The sequence below is a fragment of the Tursiops truncatus genome, chromosome 10 (genome assembly GCF_011762595.2).
Source record: "Tursiops truncatus isolate mTurTru1 chromosome 10, mTurTru1.mat.Y, whole genome shotgun sequence".
NCBI lineage: Eukaryota > Metazoa > Chordata > Mammalia > Artiodactyla > Delphinidae > Tursiops > Tursiops truncatus.
The window spans coordinates 21,332,329-21,350,331 of NC_047043.1; the positions used below are offsets into that span (position 1 = coordinate 21,332,329).

Sequence of the window (18,003 nt, forward strand, 5' to 3'; positions counted from 1 at the left end):
GTTTCCGTGGTGCAGCGGTCAGCACGTTCGCCTTACACGCGAAAGGTCCCCGGTTCGAAACCGGGCGGAAACAGTGCCCTTCCCAGGCTTTTGCCACTTTACCCACAAGTACAACTACTTCCTTACTACCTTGCTGCCCTCTCTAAGGTGCCCGACCTCGAAACAAAGGGTTTCCAACCTATCCTCACAACAGCAGTGCTCAGAACTACATCTTGTTAAAGTACTTACTGCATTTTAACATTTCTGTAGGTTCCTCGGACTCCAACGTCTTTTACATTGTGTGAATTATGAGTATGTCCTTCCAGCCTGTGCCTAGTGTTTTTCTCTCCGAATGGACTTTTGAGGAAAAACGTGCTCAGTTTTTGTTGTTTTGTTTTGCGGGGTGGGGGTGGGGGTGGGTACAGTGTAGCAATCTTTCTTGTATGCTTGTATGCTTATTATGTGCTGTCTAACATATAGTTGCTCATCTCAAAGGCATGGAGTATTCTGCTAAATTTTCTTCAACAGACTTTACTGTTTTCACTTTCACTGTAGAGGCAAATGATTTGAAATGCAAGCAAATGGCCAGGAAGCAGCTGAGGTACGCTTACCGCAATTAGAAATGAATAAGTGAATGAATGCCATCAGACAAACAAGGATGTAAATCAAACAAACGAAAACCAAAAGGTGATGTTTCCAGATGTCTTCCATCTCCGGCATTTTCTTTTTTTCCTTGCCAGAAATATTTTCAAAAACCTTCAATATAAAATTTGTGTGTGGAGAAGGTGGAAAGCAATGGAGGAGGGGGTGGAGGAAATGAATCAGAAACGTTTCCCGTCCCCAGAAAGTACACGTGGATTTTGTGTCCGGCAGAGGCCGTTGCTTAACCTCACTGCCCTTTCCTTTTTCTCCTAGTTCCCGGGGTCCGCGTTGGTACCCCCGTCAATACTCTCGGGGACTCGGTCTGCAGTCCGCCTTGATCCGGGTCTCTCTGCTCAGGTGTTTGCACAACGCGGTCAAGGCCAAGCCGCCCCTTCTCCGGAAGCCCAGGCTGCGCGCCGGGATCCGTAGGCCGACTCGCCTCAGCCACCTAGGCTTGCCTGGGAGGGGTGGCCGCTCGCTGCCACGAGTTGTCCTTTGGGCGCAGACACCTGTCGCTTACGTGGGTTCAAAAGGCCGTTGCCTTTAGGCACAGAACAGTCCCGGCCGGGCTCGGAAAGGGGTTAGGGTGGGTTTACCGGCGTGTGTGTTTAGAGACAAGTCTGTGGGACAGACGTACGCGGAATGGGGCGCGGGGGCCCTCGCAGGCAGGGTATCGAGGCCGGCAGGGGCTCCTCTCGGACACTTCAGGGGCTCGGCATCCCGCTCAACTCAAGGTGCGCGCCCGGCGGGCGGAGATGGTCCGCGTTGCCACCAGGAAGCCCGCCTCTTCCCGGAGTCAGGACCATGAACAGCGCACTCTGCATTTGCCGGGCTGTGTGAGGGATTTCTCAGAAGAGAGAAAGGACAGGGGGGAATGTTCTGGTATAGTATATTGAGCTGGTGGTGTGTGTGTGTTTTAGGCACCGATTTTTTTTTTTATTTACAAAACACAGGAAGTACCGCATACAGTATTTCTACTTGATGGTTATGGAAGAAATGTTCATATATTAAGGTGTGGGGAAGTCATGGCTTACGTATGATTTAACTAAAACTTAACCCTGACTAGAGCAGCCTGTTTTGCGACCTATTAAACATACCTTTTACATAAGCTTTCACCGTTAAAAAAAAAAAAACCCAAAAAACATAAAACAAAACCATACCGTTACATCTGCTTTAACCATTTAACTTCTACCATTACCAGAAGTAAAAATGTCTGTTTTAAAGATGAAGCTTAAACGCCTCCCTTCCTGGGACGCCCGTGCCAGTAGTACTTCCCCTCTACAGGGACCCTGGCTCTTGTCCCTCGTGGACTAAGGGGAGTCACATGATCTGAACGCCTGGGAGTTTTCTCAAACCTTTGGGGGAATTTTAGCTGGCTTTTGCTTAGACTAGGTCAGACTAGATCTCAGATTCTGTGAACTTTGAGAGGACAAAAGTATGACAGACAGAAAGCAGTGTTTCTAAAAGAGTTGCCTGTCACCTAAACATCTGATGGCTATTTTATTATGTGGCCCTGAAGATTATGGCCTGAAATCCTCTCCACGGCCACTCCTGTGTCTTCAGCTTCATTTCGTACCTCACTGCCCCCTCTCTCCCAACCAGCAGCCCTTCGTCCTACCTGCCAGCAGTTCCTCTTGTTTCCCAGGGATGTGTGCACATATCATTCGTTCTACCCCAAATACTCCTCTATACCTAGTGAACATCTCCTCAACCTTGAAACTTGACCTCCACCATTACTCCTTCAGACAAAACTTTCTAAGTAAATCTTCACATTTCTGTTAGCACTGTACACCTCTCTTTTATTGCAAAAGCCAGTTAGGTGAAAGATGGCAAGGCTGGGATGAGAACGCATTGCACTCTGGATTCCAAGTTTGGGCCGTCAAGAACATTACCGTACCGTGCCTGTCTCTCAACATCCAAGGTCCTTCTCTCGAGGCAGTTGTACATTTTGAGGCATCTCTTTTGCCCAATTTGAAAACTAAAATAAACATGCAACCAAATTGTCTAAAAAGAGCATGTCTGTCTGTTTGAAATGTATGTGGTATTAAATCAGTTCCTAAATTCCCACATTCTATGTCAAATTTGATTTCTGGAATGTGTGTACCTTTACTGAAGGACTGAATTCTTGCCTCGTTTTGCCTTTATCGTTGACTTTTGCATGCTTTTATCCGATGCATGGTTTATCACAGAATTTGCCCATGATCCTCCCTCTTAGTGAGGCTTACTCTTTTAACAGTAAGAGGAAAAGATGTGATTCTTACAGCCGAACGCATTTCCAAACCAAATAGATAATAGATGTGCACTATTTTTTAAAGCTTAATTAAAGAGAATACAGGGCAGTCATTAGTCATCCGCGCACACATCATCAGGGTCCAATAGAAGTACATCCGAATATATGACGCGGGTGGAAGCATGGCAGATTAACAGATTGATTGCAAAAATTTGCAAAGAGCACTCGCAGGAGAAAACTTGCTTTCAGGGAATGACATTCTTGCTATCACGTATGCAATGTTCTAAGGGTTACAATTCTTATGATTTTAAATATAGAAATTGAAAACAACGTTGTAGTATATACACTCACCGCGAATTACATGAATCTGTCGGAGTCAACGGTTTTGCGGTTATTTCCATCCTCACTCCGGAACCAGCGACTTCGGAGGTTTCATTTAATTAAATAGGCATGCTTAAGGTCCTGTTTCACGCAGGGGCCAGTGGCGCAATGGATAACGCGTCTGACTACGGATCAGAAGAGTCTAGGTTCGACTCCTGGCTGGCTCGGAACCCTTTTGACACCCAATCACCTTGCAATTGACACGCCGACCAATTCTTCAAACTTCTTTCCGATCGCAATGACGTGCTGGGAAAAGCTCCCTCACCTTCCTTCTTGTTGCCCCACAGGGCAATCAATCCCGCCTCTTGCGCAACTCGGAAGGACCCTTCAAAGGCGATCACAGGAACGTTCACAATCTAACCTTTTCTGGTTTCAATCTCATACCGCAAATATGGAGAAAGGTTCAGTCTCACACGGCAAATATGGAGAAAGGATCACACAGAGACACCTATACACAGATTCAAATCAAAGAGGCTTTAAGAAAAAAGAAGAGGAGGAGGAAGAACAAGAAGAAAGAAAGAAAGAATCAATGTGGATCTACGAGTGTCTTCACCAATATTAGCTTCACTGGGTTACCCCTCAACCCCTTCCGAATAGAGAGACGAGAGGCTTTGACTGAGGCAATGGTAAATCTAGAAAGGCCGGGCTTGTGCGGGCCGGATATTGGACCTGGTCCTGACCACCACGCTACTCCACATTCCATGCCGCAGCTTGCTTTCCAGGACCGCGACTTCCAGAAGAGCTCTGGTTAGGCAGTTCCAAAATGCCGGGGAGGGGGGAGGGTGTAACGTGAGTGACGTGTAGGATTTTTTTGTTTTTCTTTTTCTTTAAGTAACCTGTGCCTTCCAAGTCTCAGAGACGTGTAACCACCTTGGGTGGTAAGGAGTAAAAGCAAGCGAAAGGAGTGGCCCGTACGGGGATCGAACCCGCGACCTTGGCGTTATTAGCACCACGCTCTAACCAACTGAGCTAACCGGCCGAGACGTGGCATAGCTTTTCACTTAAAACTTTTAACCCCACCGTTTCCCGCAGTACCTCTTCGGCCAAAGACAAACGTTTACTTTTCACGGTCCTCGGACACCTAGCTGCTCCATGTGTAACCCACCAAAGATCTGCTGTGCCCTCTACACAGAGAGCCAAACTCGGACAGCAGCGCTTTGTCCAAAAGGAAGCCTTGGGTTGCACGGCGCCGAGCCATTTACACAACAGCACATACTTCCATGGATTCCCCCGGCCGTTGGCCGCAGCTTCCTCCAAAAACGTCGGCTTCCTCTTTCACGTCCAGGAGTACGACTGAAAACTGGTGTGCCTTCTTTCCGTTTGGTTTTCTTTCAGGAGACAGCGTCTCATTCTGTTTATTTTGGGTGGAAAGCAACAACCACCACCAAATTCTCCTGAGAGAAGCTACACTTGGAACTTAACCTTTGAAAGAGGTTGGGGGGTGGGGACGGGGAAGGAGAGAGGGCGCAAGAGGAACGAAAGAGGAGAAGAAGGGCTGGGTGGCCGGGGGCCGGTTAGCTCAGTTGGTTAGAGCGTGGTGCTAATAACGCCAAGGTCGCGGGTTCGATCCCCGCACTGGCCACTCCCTTCACTCACCTGCGCAGGGAACCTCCCCTGCCTGAACCCCTCAGGAGGAAACCTGGCTCTTAACCTACGCACACCTGCGAAGACGGTGGAGTCCTCTCTATAATAACATGTTCCAAGTCCACCATCCCTCGCGGACCTTTTATCCACTCCTTACCCAAACTCGGCTCTCGGCCTACTACAACTTCAACATTCTTCCCAGCAGGCAGTGTACTCTTTCCTCCGGGACCAGTGGCTGAGGACGGAGACACTTGCAGGGCCAGAGGACGCAAGAGTGGGAGCTCGACCTAACACGAAAAGTGGGCGGGAAAAAGTGGAAAAGATTACTGGCAACCTTTGGTTACAAGCTTATTCGCTTTTCAATTCTCTTTCCAAAGTAGTTGCGCAATCAACGTCCTTTCTCAAATCCTCAAGAGATACAAAGTAAATAGGCGTTCTTTCAAAGGTCGTTCTTTCCACGTCTCTGACGACTCTTTCAGAGGAACTGACAGCCGAGATTGCCCTGTGAGGAAGGACCACGCCAGGCGGACTGGTTCAGGATACTTCCTCTTCCCTCCATGTCAGCAGCTCTTTGAACACTTTGAGCAAGAAACACAAAACACAGACTTTTCTTTTCTTTTCTTAAGGACAGGAATCGAATCTGGATTCCTTAGACAGACGTGCATCTCATATCGTTGCTTCTGACTTGAAAGGACAGTTCAGTATCATGGTAACTTCTCTGATCTTTGTGGGAAGTCCTTCCCCAGACTTGTACAGTTTCCCTACCTGCGTGCGCTGACCAGTGCTAAGCTCCACGTGGAGTGCTTTCTGGAGGTTTCTCTTCTCGCGGCTCTCTCCTTTCCGGTACTCTGTCCTGCCAGCTTTAGCTGCCTTGGTCTCCTGGACTATCCGCCCCGTCACTTCAACGCAGGGAGTTCACCAGCCTCCGCCTGGGTTCCTGTTCCACGCACTGGGGCCTGGAAACTCTCTCAAGGCTGCAATCCCAGGTCTCACCTCATGCCCAGAAAACTCGCTCATTCCTTTCTTTCTGTCAGGGAGCACCATCCTTCTTTGCCTGATGTTTGGTGTCTTGAAAACTGTTTCGTCTGTTTTGTCAGGTTTTGCTTCTTTCAAGCAGGAGGGTGTATCTGATCCTTGAGATTTCGTCTTAACTGGAAACAGGACTCTCTGCCCTTTAGAAGACGGAGGGGGATAGCTGAGGCCTCTTCGGTGTGTGCTGGGGGTTGCAGGCTCCGAGGGAGCAGAGGCAGGCGGGCTGCTTAGTGCAGCGGCCTGTCTCAGGGCAGTTGGCATTGCCTTCCTGGGAAACGTGGGGCCTCATATTGCGTGTGGCAAGCAGTGTGCTCAGGTATTGCACTGGGGCTCCAGGCTGCAACTGGGCCAAACTGTCTGGAGGGCTCAGGCTACAGGCCTCAGCGCCGGTCAGGTGGTTTCCTCTGGTGTGTGAGTGTGATGTGTGTGTGTGTGTGTGTGTGTGTGTTGGGGGGTGGGGGTGGGGCGGGGTTTGGGCCAGGGCTGTTTGTGGGAGAGGAGGGCTCTTGTGCGAGAGCAGGGTTGAGTCCAGGAGTGCTGAGGGGCCGATGCCGCCAAAACGGGCATTCGGATCTCTGTCCGGCTGGAAGGCTGAAGGTGGGAGTTTTCTGATGAGGGGGTGGGAGCCTTGGAGGGCGTGGGATCCGGGCACTCTTCCCTTATCGCCGCCCCGCTGTCGGCCGCGGGGCATCGGAACACCTACGTGCTCCGTCAGTGCCTCACCGTGGGTGAATTCCGGTCGTCCTCTTGGTGGCCTGGAGATGACTGCCACTTAGCACAGCCTCAGAGGCTGAGATTGGATGAATCAGTGGGACCCGCCCAGCACCCGAGTCCACCGGAATGACCCCGCTCCGTCCTTCCTTCCCTTGCTGCCTCTAGTACCCTTTCTCTCTCTCTCCCCACACACACCCCCGTCTCTCCTTTCCATCAGGTTACTACTTCTCTGTGGTACCCTTTTCCCAATACTTTATTGAAGTATATTTTTAAATGAAAAGCGTTTATGTGTAGTTTGAGCTGATAAACTTTACCGATGTATCCTACTCCCATGTGACCACCACCCAGATGGAGACTGAGAACATTCCCATTAGTCCAGAAAATCGCCTTATGCCCCCTTACCAGACAAGACTGCATCCTGCAAGCTAATCGCTGTCTGATTTCTAGCACCAGACAGTTTGCCTGCTCTTGAACCTCATAGAAGTGGAATCATATAGCATATCCTACTGTGAGGCATTTTGGGGGTCCAGCATGATATTTCTGAGAGTGATCTGAGTCCTTCCACGTGCAATAAGTCACAGAACTTTGTTCCGCTTATTGCTGGGAAGTTGATTCTTTCGATTTTATAAACAAACCAAAATTTGTCTGTATATACAAGGACGCATGACATAGCTCATGAGGTTCATAGTGGGGGAAAAGGAGCGCAGCGTGACGGCCTGTCAGCAGAGTGGCGCAGCGGGAGCGTGCTGGGCCCATAACCCAGAGGTCGATGGATCGAAACCATCCTCTGCTAAGCTTCCTTCTTCTAACGCCCAGTTCTTTTCTCCTGGATCGCAGGCACGACATAGCGAGAGGAAATTTCGTCAACTTACACATGCACCTTCTTCTTCGACCACCTCTAGAATCCATTGCCACCCCCTACCTAACCACTGAAAACCAGTTAGCGTTTTCCTTTCCCCTCCTTTTCCTTTCCTTTCCTTTTCTTTTTTCTTTTGCCAGTTGGGAGGGGGGGACGGGGGGTGGGGAGCACAATCCACCCTCCTCACTCATTTCAAAAGAGAGGCGAATCTCTAGCCCTTCTCACTCGAGAATACTTTAAAAATTTACCGTTCATTTCCAATGGATCAGTATCATTTCTTCCAGGAAATAAAATACACACTTCACTCCAGTTAGGGTTTTATATTTTCTTTACACTCGAAAGAAAAACATTTTTTCTTGATTTCTGCCCGATGACTATGTCGCATTTTTACTTGGGCTCGAGTCTCCTACCCTTTGTCGCCTCTTTTTTCGCTCCTACGCATGATTTATCAAATTTAGATCAAGTTAATGCGAAAGCTTTGTGAATCCTTTTTGAAAGCAATACATGTTGCAATTACCATGAAGACGCCATTCGCGTGCACTCTATGGGAAAAACAGAAGCAAAGGAGTTAAACGTGAAATGGCAGGAGAAAATGAAATGAATGTGTTAAAATAAAAACATCTGTGCATCACTATCTAACTGTCAAGCTCAGGGGGGGAAAACACACACATGGAAGTCTTAGGAAAAAAAATTTTTTCCCGTTTTTTGAGGAAAACTTTTTAGTGAAAGTACTCTTTAATGAGTCCTTACATCATGACAAGGAAGTATAAATTCCTCCAAAACAGGAAGCACTCTAAATAATGAGAATTTTAAAAAATCAAATGGAAAACTAGAAATGAGCTGAAGATGGCGATAGAGGGACCTGTTCTCTTCCTCTGCCTGTTGCTTTGAAGGTGTTCTTATCTGGACGTCCACTAAACCAACACTCTTCCACTTATTTTGCCTGCTTACCCTCTAAATTGTTCAGAGGAGGGAATAGCCAGGTTCTGACCAAAACTCTGGGTCCTTTGGCTCTGCAACGTGTGCCACCATGTGATGGAAGGGAGGGTTTACGCCTTCAAGACACCTTTCCTATGGGTCCCCAAGAGGTCGAGGCCACATCACTTCCATGTGTGAGATGTGATGAGATAAGCAGTAAACCACGCTCTAAGAGTAGAGAGCAATTGCACTCAGCCAGCCAAGCAAGAACACTCGAGTATCTGGGAAGGACACGTGCAATGCACAATTCTTTTGTCAAGATAGAAGATAAAAGAGCAAATGGCACAGTCCCCACCACTGGAAAAGTCGACGAGGATGGGATTCGAACCCACGCGTGCAGAGCACAACGGATTAGCAATCCATCACCTTAACCACTCGGCCACCTCGTCCCACGACTGGAAAATGCTTTTGAATACTTTTTAAAAATCTTGCTTTTGGCAAAGCCTTACCTTTTCATCTTTCTGTACAGTACCGTTCTCCAAAGTGCAGTCATTTTAAAAGAATTTTCACACAGAACCAGTTCTTTCCCCCTTTCTCCTGGGAGCCTTTCACACTTTGATAATCTTTTAACCTGCTCGTGTCTCCAGCCTTAATTGTCATCCTTCCTCAGTATTCGCATTGCCTTCCAGTCAAGATAAAATTTTTTCTATTCCCCCCAAGCTCCATAATCTTCTCATTCTTCACCGGCAACACTCTAGTCCCCACCTCTGCCCTCACTTCACCTGTCTTCATTCTCTACACGTTCCTCAGATCTCAGTTTGGGCCTTACAGCTCTCCTCCCCGTCTCCCTCCTCTCCCCCTTCCCTTCCTCTTCCCCCCCACCCCTCATCCTCCGTCGAAAAGCCCTTCTTACTGAGCTTTTACAGTTGAAAAAATTTCGAGAATACGTTTTCTCTCAAAACATATTCTCATTCCGTTTCTGCCACAGAATTTTATCCTAATACTATGTATTTTTATGCTCAATTACCCAATCATGCCACTATGCAATAGAAAGTATTTATTTACATTAACTGGAATCTAAATTTCAGTTATTTCCAGTGACTATAAATCTGTGTTTAAGTGATTTTTTTTTTCTGACTTGAATTACCTTCACATTTAGTAAGAGCATTCAGTAAAAATATTAATAGCTAATTTTGATAAGGAAGTTGCTACATATGTAAAGTAGAATTGCATTAGTAAGACATTTTTTAGTGAAAGGGCAGGGAATATTTTCTCCCATCAATTCATGCGTTTGTGGATGAAAACTTCTTATGGCTGGAATAAGAAGAATTCGGTGAAAATTAGCAAAAAGACCATTAGTTTTGAATAAGTGTGTGGCTTACAAAAGGTGCTTTTATGATTATTTAAGGTGCATTATTAAAAGTAGAATGTTCAATACATTTCCACTGTTCATCTAAATTTAACAAACGGTGGCAATAAGTAGGAGTGATAGTGAGCAGGGGTCTAGTAATTATATAAAAATTATTTTTACAAAATATGGATTTCTATTTGACAGAGTCAAGGAGAATAATTTTTTTACGAGTCTGAATAAGTGTAAAAATATTAAAGCACTAACTTTCTGTGATATATATGTATGTTCCCTTCATTAAAACTGTAGTGTTCGTAGTTGGAAGTAGATGAAGAATTTGTCACTTTCTCCTCTGTGAAACTGTATAAAATACACAAAGGAAACGCAGCCCTGTGTCTTGTTTACAGGTGAGACTTTGGAGACACCAATATTCCCATTTGTTTTTTGTCAACAGGGAATATTTTTACCCCTGAAGTAACGTGCCACAGTAAAATGTTGTATAAAAAGTAATAGAATGGCATGATTTGCAAGGGAATGTGAAAGTAGAATCCGTTCACATCCTTCGGGAGCCAGCGCGCGATCAGGAAGATACATTTTAGGAAAATGTTTCACTTTCTCCTACTGGATCTGGCCATCTCCAGAGTAGCAACGCTGTAGTTGAGTTGCTCTGGGGTACAGTGTTCTCGCTTTTTCCATCTTCCTTAAACACTAGAGCTGAGTTATCCTGTTCACATTTCTTTTCTCCTCGCCTCTTCCATCCCGGGCTCTCTCCAAAACTAAACGACCCCAGCAATTCCTAGGACGACCACTCTTTTCGAACAGGCAGAAGAGGGTCCGAGCTCTGGGCCAGACCAGGAACCGCAGAGAAAGCCGAGGAGCAGCGCGCCCAGCAAAGTCTTCAGGGAACCCTCGCTAGGAAATGTCGGGGTCGCGTGAAGTAAACTCCGCCGTCAACAGGGAAAAGTCTATATAATTCAGTTCATTTGCCCGCTTTTCGAGAACAGGCAAAGTTCCAGGTGCAAACGCCAAAAGCGGTGCGTGCAACATTCCTGCTTCAATTCCTCCCATCTCCCACTCGCTTTGGTCAGGTATTTCACGTCCTTCCCAGATACTCGAGTGTTCTTGCTTGGCTGGCTGAGTGCAATTGCTCTCTACTCTTAGAGCGTGGTTTACTGCTTATCTCATCACATCTCACACATGGAAGTGATGTGGCCTCGACCTCTTGGGGACCCATAGGAAAGGTGTCTTGAAGGCGTAAACCCTCCCTTCCATCACATGGTGGCACACGTTGCAGAGCCAAAGGACCCAGAGTTTTGGTCAGAACCTGGCTATTCCCTCCTCTGAACAATTTAGAGGGTAAGCAGGCAAAATAAGTGGAAGAGTGTTGGTTTAGTGGACGTCCAGATAAGAACACCTTCAAAGCAACAGGCAGAGGAAGAGAACAGGTCCCTCTATCGCCATCTTCAGCTCATTTCTAGTTTTCCATTTGATTTTTTAAAATTCTCATTATTTAGAGTGCTTCCTGTTTTGGAGGAATTTATACTTCCTTGTCATGATGTAAGGACTCATTAAAGAGTACTTTCACTAAAAAGTTTTCCTCAAAAAACGGGAAAAAATTTTTTTTCCTAAGACTTCCATGTGTGTGTTTTCCCCCCCTGAGCTTGACAGTTAGATAGTGATGCACAGATGTTTTTATTTTAACACATTCATTTCATTTTCTCCTGCCATTTCACGTTTAACTCCTTTGCTTCTGTTTTTCCCATAGAGTGCACGCGAATGGCGTCTTCATGGTAATTGCAACATGTATTGCTTTCAAAAAGGATTCACAAAGCTTTCGCATTAACTTGATCTAAATTTGATAAATCATGCGTAGGAGCGAAAAAAGAGGCGACAAAGGGTAGGAGACTCGAGCCCAAGTAAAAATGCGACATAGTCATCGGGCAGAAATCAAGAAAAAATGTTTTTCTTTCGAGTGTAAAGAAAATATAAAACCCTAACTGGAGTGAAGTGTGTATTTTATTTCCTGGAAGAAATGATACTGATCCATTGGAAATGAACGGTAAATTTTTAAAGTATTCTCGAGTGAGAAGGGCTAGAGATTCGCCTCTCTTTTGAAATGAGTGAGGAGGGTGGATTGTGCTCCCCACCCCCCGTCCCCCCCTCCCAACTGGCAAAAGAAAAAAGAAAAGGAAAGGAAAGGAAAAGGAGGGGAAAGGAAAACGCTAACTGGTTTTCAGTGGTTAGGTAGGGGGTGGCAATGGATTCTAGAGGTGGTCGAAGAAGAAGGTGCATGTGTAAGTTGACGAAATTTCCTCTCGCTATGTCGTGCCTGCGATCCAGGAGAAAAGAACTGGGCGTTAGAAGAAGGAAGCTTAGCAGAGGATGGTTTCGATCCATCGACCTCTGGGTTATGGGCCCAGCACGCTCCCGCTGCGCCACTCTGCTGACAGGCCGTCACGCTGCGCTCCTTTTCCCCCACTATGAACCTCATGAGCTATGTCATGCGTCCTTGTATATACAGACAAATTTTGGTTTGTTTATAAAATCGAAAGAATCAACTTCCCAGCAATAAGCGGAACAAAGTTCTGTGACTTATTGCACGTGGAAGGACTCAGATCACTCTCAGAAATATCATGCTGGACCCCCAAAATGCCTCACAGTAGGATATGCTATATGATTCCACTTCTATGAGGTTCAAGAGCAGGCAAACTGTCTGGTGCTAGAAATCAGACAGCGATTAGCTTGCAGGATGCAGTCTTGTCTGGTAAGGGGGCATAAGGCGATTTTCTGGACTAATGGGAATGTTCTCAGTCTCCATCTGGGTGGTGGTCACATGGGAGTAGGATACATCGGTAAAGTTTATCAGCTCAAACTACACATAAACGCTTTTCATTTAAAAATATACTTCAATAAAGTATTGGGAAAAGGGTACCACAGAGAAGTAGTAACCTGATGGAAAGGAGAGACGGGGGTGTGTGTGGGGAGAGAGAGAGAAAGGGTACTAGAGGCAGCAAGGGAAGGAAGGACGGAGCGGGGTCATTCCGGTGGACTCGGGTGCTGGGCGGGTCCCACTGATTCATCCAATCTCAGCCTCTGAGGCTGTGCTAAGTGGCAGTCATCTCCAGGCCACCAAGAGGACGACCGGAATTCACCCACGGTGAGGCACTGACGGAGCACGTAGGTGTTCCGATGCCCCGCGGCCGACAGCGGGGCGGCGATAAGGGAAGAGTGCCCGGATCCCACGCCCTCCAAGGCTCCCACCCCCTCATCAGAAAACTCCCACCTTCAGCCTTCCAGCCGGACAGAGATCCGAATGCCCGTTTTGGCGGCATCGGCCCCTCAGCACTCCTGGACTCAACCCTGCTCTCACACAAGAGCCCTCCTCTCCCACAAACAGCCCTGGCCCAAACCCCGCCCCACCCCCACCCCCCAACACACACACACACACACACACACATCACACTCACACACCAGAGGAAACCACCTGACCGGCGCTGAGGCCTGTAGCCTGAGCCCTCCAGACAGTTTGGCCCAGTTGCAGCCTGGAGCCCCAGTGCAATACCTGAGCACACTGCTTGCCACACGCAATATGAGGCCCCACGTTTCCCAGGAAGGCAATGCCAACTGCCCTGAGACAGGCCGCTGCACTAAGCAGCCCGCCTGCCTCTGCTCCCTCGGAGCCTGCAACCCCCAGCACACACCGAAGAGGCCTCAGCTATCCCCCTCCGTCTTCTAAAGGGCAGAGAGTCCTGTTTCCAGTTAAGACGAAATCTCAAGGATCAGATACACCCTCCTGCTTGAAAGAAGCAAAACCTGACAAAACAGACGAAACAGTTTTCAAGACACCAAACATCAGGCAAAGAAGGATGGTGCTCCCTGACAGAAAGAAAGGAATGAGCGAGTTTTCTGGGCATGAGGTGAGACCTGGGATTGCAGCCTTGAGAGAGTTTCCAGGCCCCAGTGCGTGGAACAGGAACCCAGGCGGAGGCTGGTGAACTCCCTGCGTTGAAGTGACGGGGCGGATAGTCCAGGAGACCAAGGCAGCTAAAGCTGGCAGGACAGAGTACCGGAAAGGAGAGAGCCGCGAGAAGAGAAACCTCCAGAAAGCACTCCACGTGGAGCTTAGCACTGGTCAGCGCACGCAGGTAGGGAAACTGTACAAGTCTGGGGAAGGACTTCCCACAAAGATCAGAGAAGTTACCATGATACTGAACTGTCCTTTCAAGTCAGAAGCAACGATATGAGATGCACGTCTGTCTAAGGAATCCAGATTCGATTCCTGTCCTTAAGAAAAGAAAAGAAAAGTCTGTGTTTTGTGTTTCTTGCTCAAAGTGTTCAAAGAGCTGCTGACATGGAGGGAAGAGGAAGTATCCTGAACCAGTCCGCCTGGCGTGGTCCTTCCTCACAGGGCAATCTCGGCTGTCAGTTCCTCTGAAAGAGTCGTCAGAGACGTGGAAAGAACGACCTTTGAAAGAACGCCTATTTACTTTGTATCTCTTGAGGATTTGAGAAAGGACGTTGATTGCGCAACTACTTTGGAAAGAGAATTGAAAAGCGAATAAGCTTGTAACCAAAGGTTGCCAGTAATCTTTTCCACTTTTTCCCGCCCACTTTTCGTGTTAGGTCGAGCTCCCACTCTTGCGTCCTCTGGCCCTGCAAGTGTCTCCGTCCTCAGCCACTGGTCCCGGAGGAAAGAGTACACTGCCTGCTGGGAAGAATGTTGAAGTTGTAGTAGGCCGAGAGCCGAGTTTGGGTAAGGAGTGGATAAAAGGTCCGCGAGGGATGGTGGACTTGGAACATGTTATTATAGAGAGGACTCCACCGTCTTCGCAGGTGTGCGTAGGTTAAGAGCCAGGTTTCCTCCTGAGGGGTTCAGGCAGGGGAGGTTCCCTGCGCAGGTGAGTGAAGGGAGTGGCCAGTGCGGGGATCGAACCCGCGACCTTGGCGTTATTAGCACCACGCTCTAACCAACTGAGCTAACCGGCCCCCGGCCACCCAGCCCTTCTTCTCCTCTTTCGTTCCTCTTGCGCCCTCTCTCCTTCCCCGTCCCCACCCCCCAACCTCTTTCAAAGGTTAAGTTCCAAGTGTAGCTTCTCTCAGGAGAATTTGGTGGTGGTTGTTGCTTTCCACCCAAAATAAACAGAATGAGACGCTGTCTCCTGAAAGAAAACCAAACGGAAAGAAGGCACACCAGTTTTCAGTCGTACTCCTGGACGTGAAAGAGGAAGCCGACGTTTTTGGAGGAAGCTGCGGCCAACGGCCGGGGGAATCCATGGAAGTATGTGCTGTTGTGTAAATGGCTCGGCGCCGTGCAACCCAAGGCTTCCTTTTGGACAAAGCGCTGCTGTCCGAGTTTGGCTCTCTGTGTAGAGGGCACAGCAGATCTTTGGTGGGTTACACATGGAGCAGCTAGGTGTCCGAGGACCGTGAAAAGTAAACGTTTGTCTTTGGCCGAAGAGGTACTGCGGGAAACGGTGGGGTTAAAAGTTTTAAGTGAAAAGCTATGCCACGTCTCGGCCGGTTAGCTCAGTTGGTTAGAGCGTGGTGCTAATAACGCCAAGGTCGCGGGTTCGATCCCCGTACGGGCCACTCCTTTCGCTTGCTTTTACTCCTTACCACCCAAGGTGGTTACACGTCTCTGAGACTTGGAAGGCACAGGTTACTTAAAGAAAAAGAAAAACAAAAAAATCCTACACGTCACTCACGTTACACCCTCCCCCCTCCCCGGCATTTTGGAACTGCCTAACCAGAGCTCTTCTGGAAGTCGCGGTCCTGGAAAGCAAGCTGCGGCATGGAATGTGGAGTAGCGTGGTGGTCAGGACCAGGTCCAATATCCGGCCCGCACAAGCCCGGCCTTTCTAGATTTACCATTGCCTCAGTCAAAGCCTCTCGTCTCTCTATTCGGAAGGGGTTGAGGGGTAACCCAGTGAAGCTAATATTGGTGAAGACACTCGTAGATCCACATTGATTCTTTCTTTCTTTCTTCTTGTTCTTCCTCCTCCTCTTCTTTTTTCTTAAAGCCTCTTTGATTTGAATCTGTGTATAGGTGTCTCTGTGTGATCCTTTCTCCATATTTGCCGTGTGAGACTGAACCTTTCTCCATATTTGCGGTATGAGATTGAAACCAGAAAAGGTTAGATTGTGAACGTTCCTGTGATCGCCTTTGAAGGGTCCTTCCGAGTTGCGCAAGAGGCGGGATTGATTGCCCTGTGGGGCAACAAGAAGGAAGGTGAGGGAGCTTTTCCCAGCACGTCATTGCGATCGGAAAGAAGTTTGAAGAATTGGTCGGCGTGTCAATTGCAAGGTGATTGGGTGTCAAAAGGGTTCCGAGCCAGCCAGGAGTCGAACCTAGACTCTTCTGATCCGTAGTCAGACGCGTTATCCATTGCGCCACTGGCCCCTGCGTGAAACAGCACCTTAAGCATGCCTATTTAATTAAATGAAACCTCCGAAGTCGCTGGTTCCGGAGTGAGGATGGAAATAACCGCAAAACCGTTGACTCCGACAGATTCATGTAATTCGCGGTGAGTGTATATACTACAACGTTGTTTTCAATTTCTATATTTAAAATCATAAGAATTGTAACCCTTAGAACATTGCATACGTGATAGCAAGAATGTCATTCCCTGAAAGCAAGTTTTCTCCTGCGAGTGCTCTTTGCAAATTTTTGCAATCAATCTGTTAATCTGCCATGCTTCCACCCGCGTCATATATTCGGATGTACTTCTATTGGACCCTGATGATGTGTGCGCGGATGACTAATGACTGCCCTGTATTCTCTTTAATTAAGCTTTAAAAAATAGTGCACATCTATTATCTATTTGGTTTGGAAATGCGTTCGGCTGTAAGAATCACATCTTTTCCTCTTACTGTTAAAAGAGTAAGCCTCACTAAGAGGGAGGATCATGGGCAAATTCTGTGATAAACCATGCATCGGATAAAAGCATGCAAAAGTCAACGATAAAGGCAAAACGAGGCAAGAATTCAGTCCTTCAGTAAAGGTACACACATTCCAGAAATCAAATTTGACATAGAATGTGGGAATTTAGGAACTGATTTAATACCACATACATTTCAAACAGACAGACATGCTCTTTTTAGACAATTTGGTTGCATGTTTATTTTAGTTTTCAAATTGGGCAAAAGAGATGCCTCAAAATGTACAACTGCCTCGAGAGAAGGACCTTGGATGTTGAGAGACAGGCACGGTACGGTAATGTTCTTGACGGCCCAAACTTGGAATCCAGAGTGCAATGCGTTCTCATCCCAGCCTTGCCATCTTTCACCTAACTGGCTTTTGCAATAAAAGAGAGGTGTACAGTGCTAACAGAAATGTGAAGATTTACTTAGAAAGTTTTGTCTGAAGGAGTAATGGTGGAGGTCAAGTTTCAAGGTTGAGGAGATGTTCACTAGGTATAGAGGAGTATTTGGGGTAGAACGAATGATATGTGCACACATCCCTGGGAAACAAGAGGAACTGCTGGCAGGTAGGACGAAGGGCTGCTGGTTGGGAGAGAGGGGGCAGTGAGGTACGAAATGAAGCTGAAGACACAGGAGTGGCCGTGGAGAGGATTTCAGGCCATAATCTTCAGGGCCACATAATAAAATAGCCATCAGATGTTTAGGTGACAGGCAACTCTTTTAGAAACACTGCTTTCTGTCTGTCATACTTTTGTCCTCTCAAAGTTCACAGAATCTGAGATCTAGTCTGACCTAGTCTAAGCAAAAGCCAGCTAAAATTCCCCCAAAGGTTTGAGAAAACTCCCAGGCGTTCAGATCATGTGACTCCCCTTAGTCCACGAGGGACAAGAGCCAGGGTCCCTGTAGAGGGGAAGTACTACTGGCACGGGCGTCCCAGGAAGGGAGGCGTTTAAGCTTCATCTTTAAAACAGACATTTTTACTTCTGGTAATGGTAGAAGTTAAATGGTTAAAGCAGATGTAACGGTATGGTTTTGTTTTATGTTTTTTGGGTTTTTTTTTTTTAACGGTGAAAGCTTATGTAAAAGGTATGTTTAATAGGTCGCAAAACAGGCTGCTCTAGTCAGGGTTAAGTTTTAGTTAAATCATACGTAAGCCATGACTTCCCCACACCTTAATATATGAACATTTCTTCCATAACCATCAAGTAGAAATACTGTATGCGGTACTTCCTGTGTTTTGTAAATAAAAAAAAAAATCGGTGCCTAAAACACACACACACCACCAGCTCAATATACTATACCAGAACATTCCCCCCTGTCCTTTCTCTCTTCTGAGAAATCCCTCACACAGCCCGGCAAATGCAGAGTGCGCTGTTCATGGTCCTGACTCCGGGA

At 47.3% G+C, this 18,003-nt stretch overlaps 10 non-coding genes across 10 annotated transcripts; 5 read left to right on the top strand and 5 right to left on the bottom strand.

Moving 5' to 3' along the window:
* Positions 1–73, top strand: TRNAV-UAC (transfer RNA valine (anticodon UAC)). Its single transcript has one exon. It is a non-coding gene; the product is annotated as a tRNA-Val (tRNA).
* A 3,253-nt stretch (positions 74–3,326) lies between these two features.
* Positions 3,327–3,399, top strand: TRNAR-ACG (transfer RNA arginine (anticodon ACG)). The gene has a single exon. It is a non-coding gene; the product is annotated as a tRNA-Arg (tRNA).
* A 738-nt stretch (positions 3,400–4,137) lies between these two features.
* On the bottom strand, positions 4,138–4,211 carry TRNAI-AAU (transfer RNA isoleucine (anticodon AAU)). Its single transcript has one exon. It is a non-coding gene; the product is annotated as a tRNA-Ile (tRNA).
* A 529-nt stretch (positions 4,212–4,740) lies between these two features.
* On the top strand, positions 4,741–4,814 carry TRNAI-AAU (transfer RNA isoleucine (anticodon AAU)). Its single transcript has one exon. It is a non-coding gene; the product is annotated as a tRNA-Ile (tRNA).
* Positions 4,815–7,283: 2,469 nt separating this feature from the next.
* On the top strand, positions 7,284–7,355 carry TRNAM-CAU (transfer RNA methionine (anticodon CAU)). Its single transcript has one exon. It is a non-coding gene; the product is annotated as a tRNA-Met (tRNA).
* A 1,351-nt stretch (positions 7,356–8,706) lies between these two features.
* On the bottom strand, positions 8,707–8,788 carry TRNAS-GCU (transfer RNA serine (anticodon GCU)). Its single transcript has one exon. It is a non-coding gene; the product is annotated as a tRNA-Ser (tRNA).
* Positions 8,789–12,060: 3,272 nt separating this feature from the next.
* Positions 12,061–12,132, bottom strand: TRNAM-CAU (transfer RNA methionine (anticodon CAU)). The gene has a single exon. It is a non-coding gene; the product is annotated as a tRNA-Met (tRNA).
* Positions 12,133–14,599: 2,467 nt separating this feature from the next.
* TRNAI-AAU (transfer RNA isoleucine (anticodon AAU)) lies at positions 14,600–14,673 on the bottom strand. The gene has a single exon. It is a non-coding gene; the product is annotated as a tRNA-Ile (tRNA).
* Positions 14,674–15,202: 529 nt separating this feature from the next.
* TRNAI-AAU (transfer RNA isoleucine (anticodon AAU)) lies at positions 15,203–15,276 on the top strand. Its single transcript has one exon. It is a non-coding gene; the product is annotated as a tRNA-Ile (tRNA).
* A 738-nt stretch (positions 15,277–16,014) lies between these two features.
* TRNAR-ACG (transfer RNA arginine (anticodon ACG)) lies at positions 16,015–16,087 on the bottom strand. The gene has a single exon. It is a non-coding gene; the product is annotated as a tRNA-Arg (tRNA).
* Between the last annotated feature and the right edge of the window lie 1,916 nt (positions 16,088–18,003).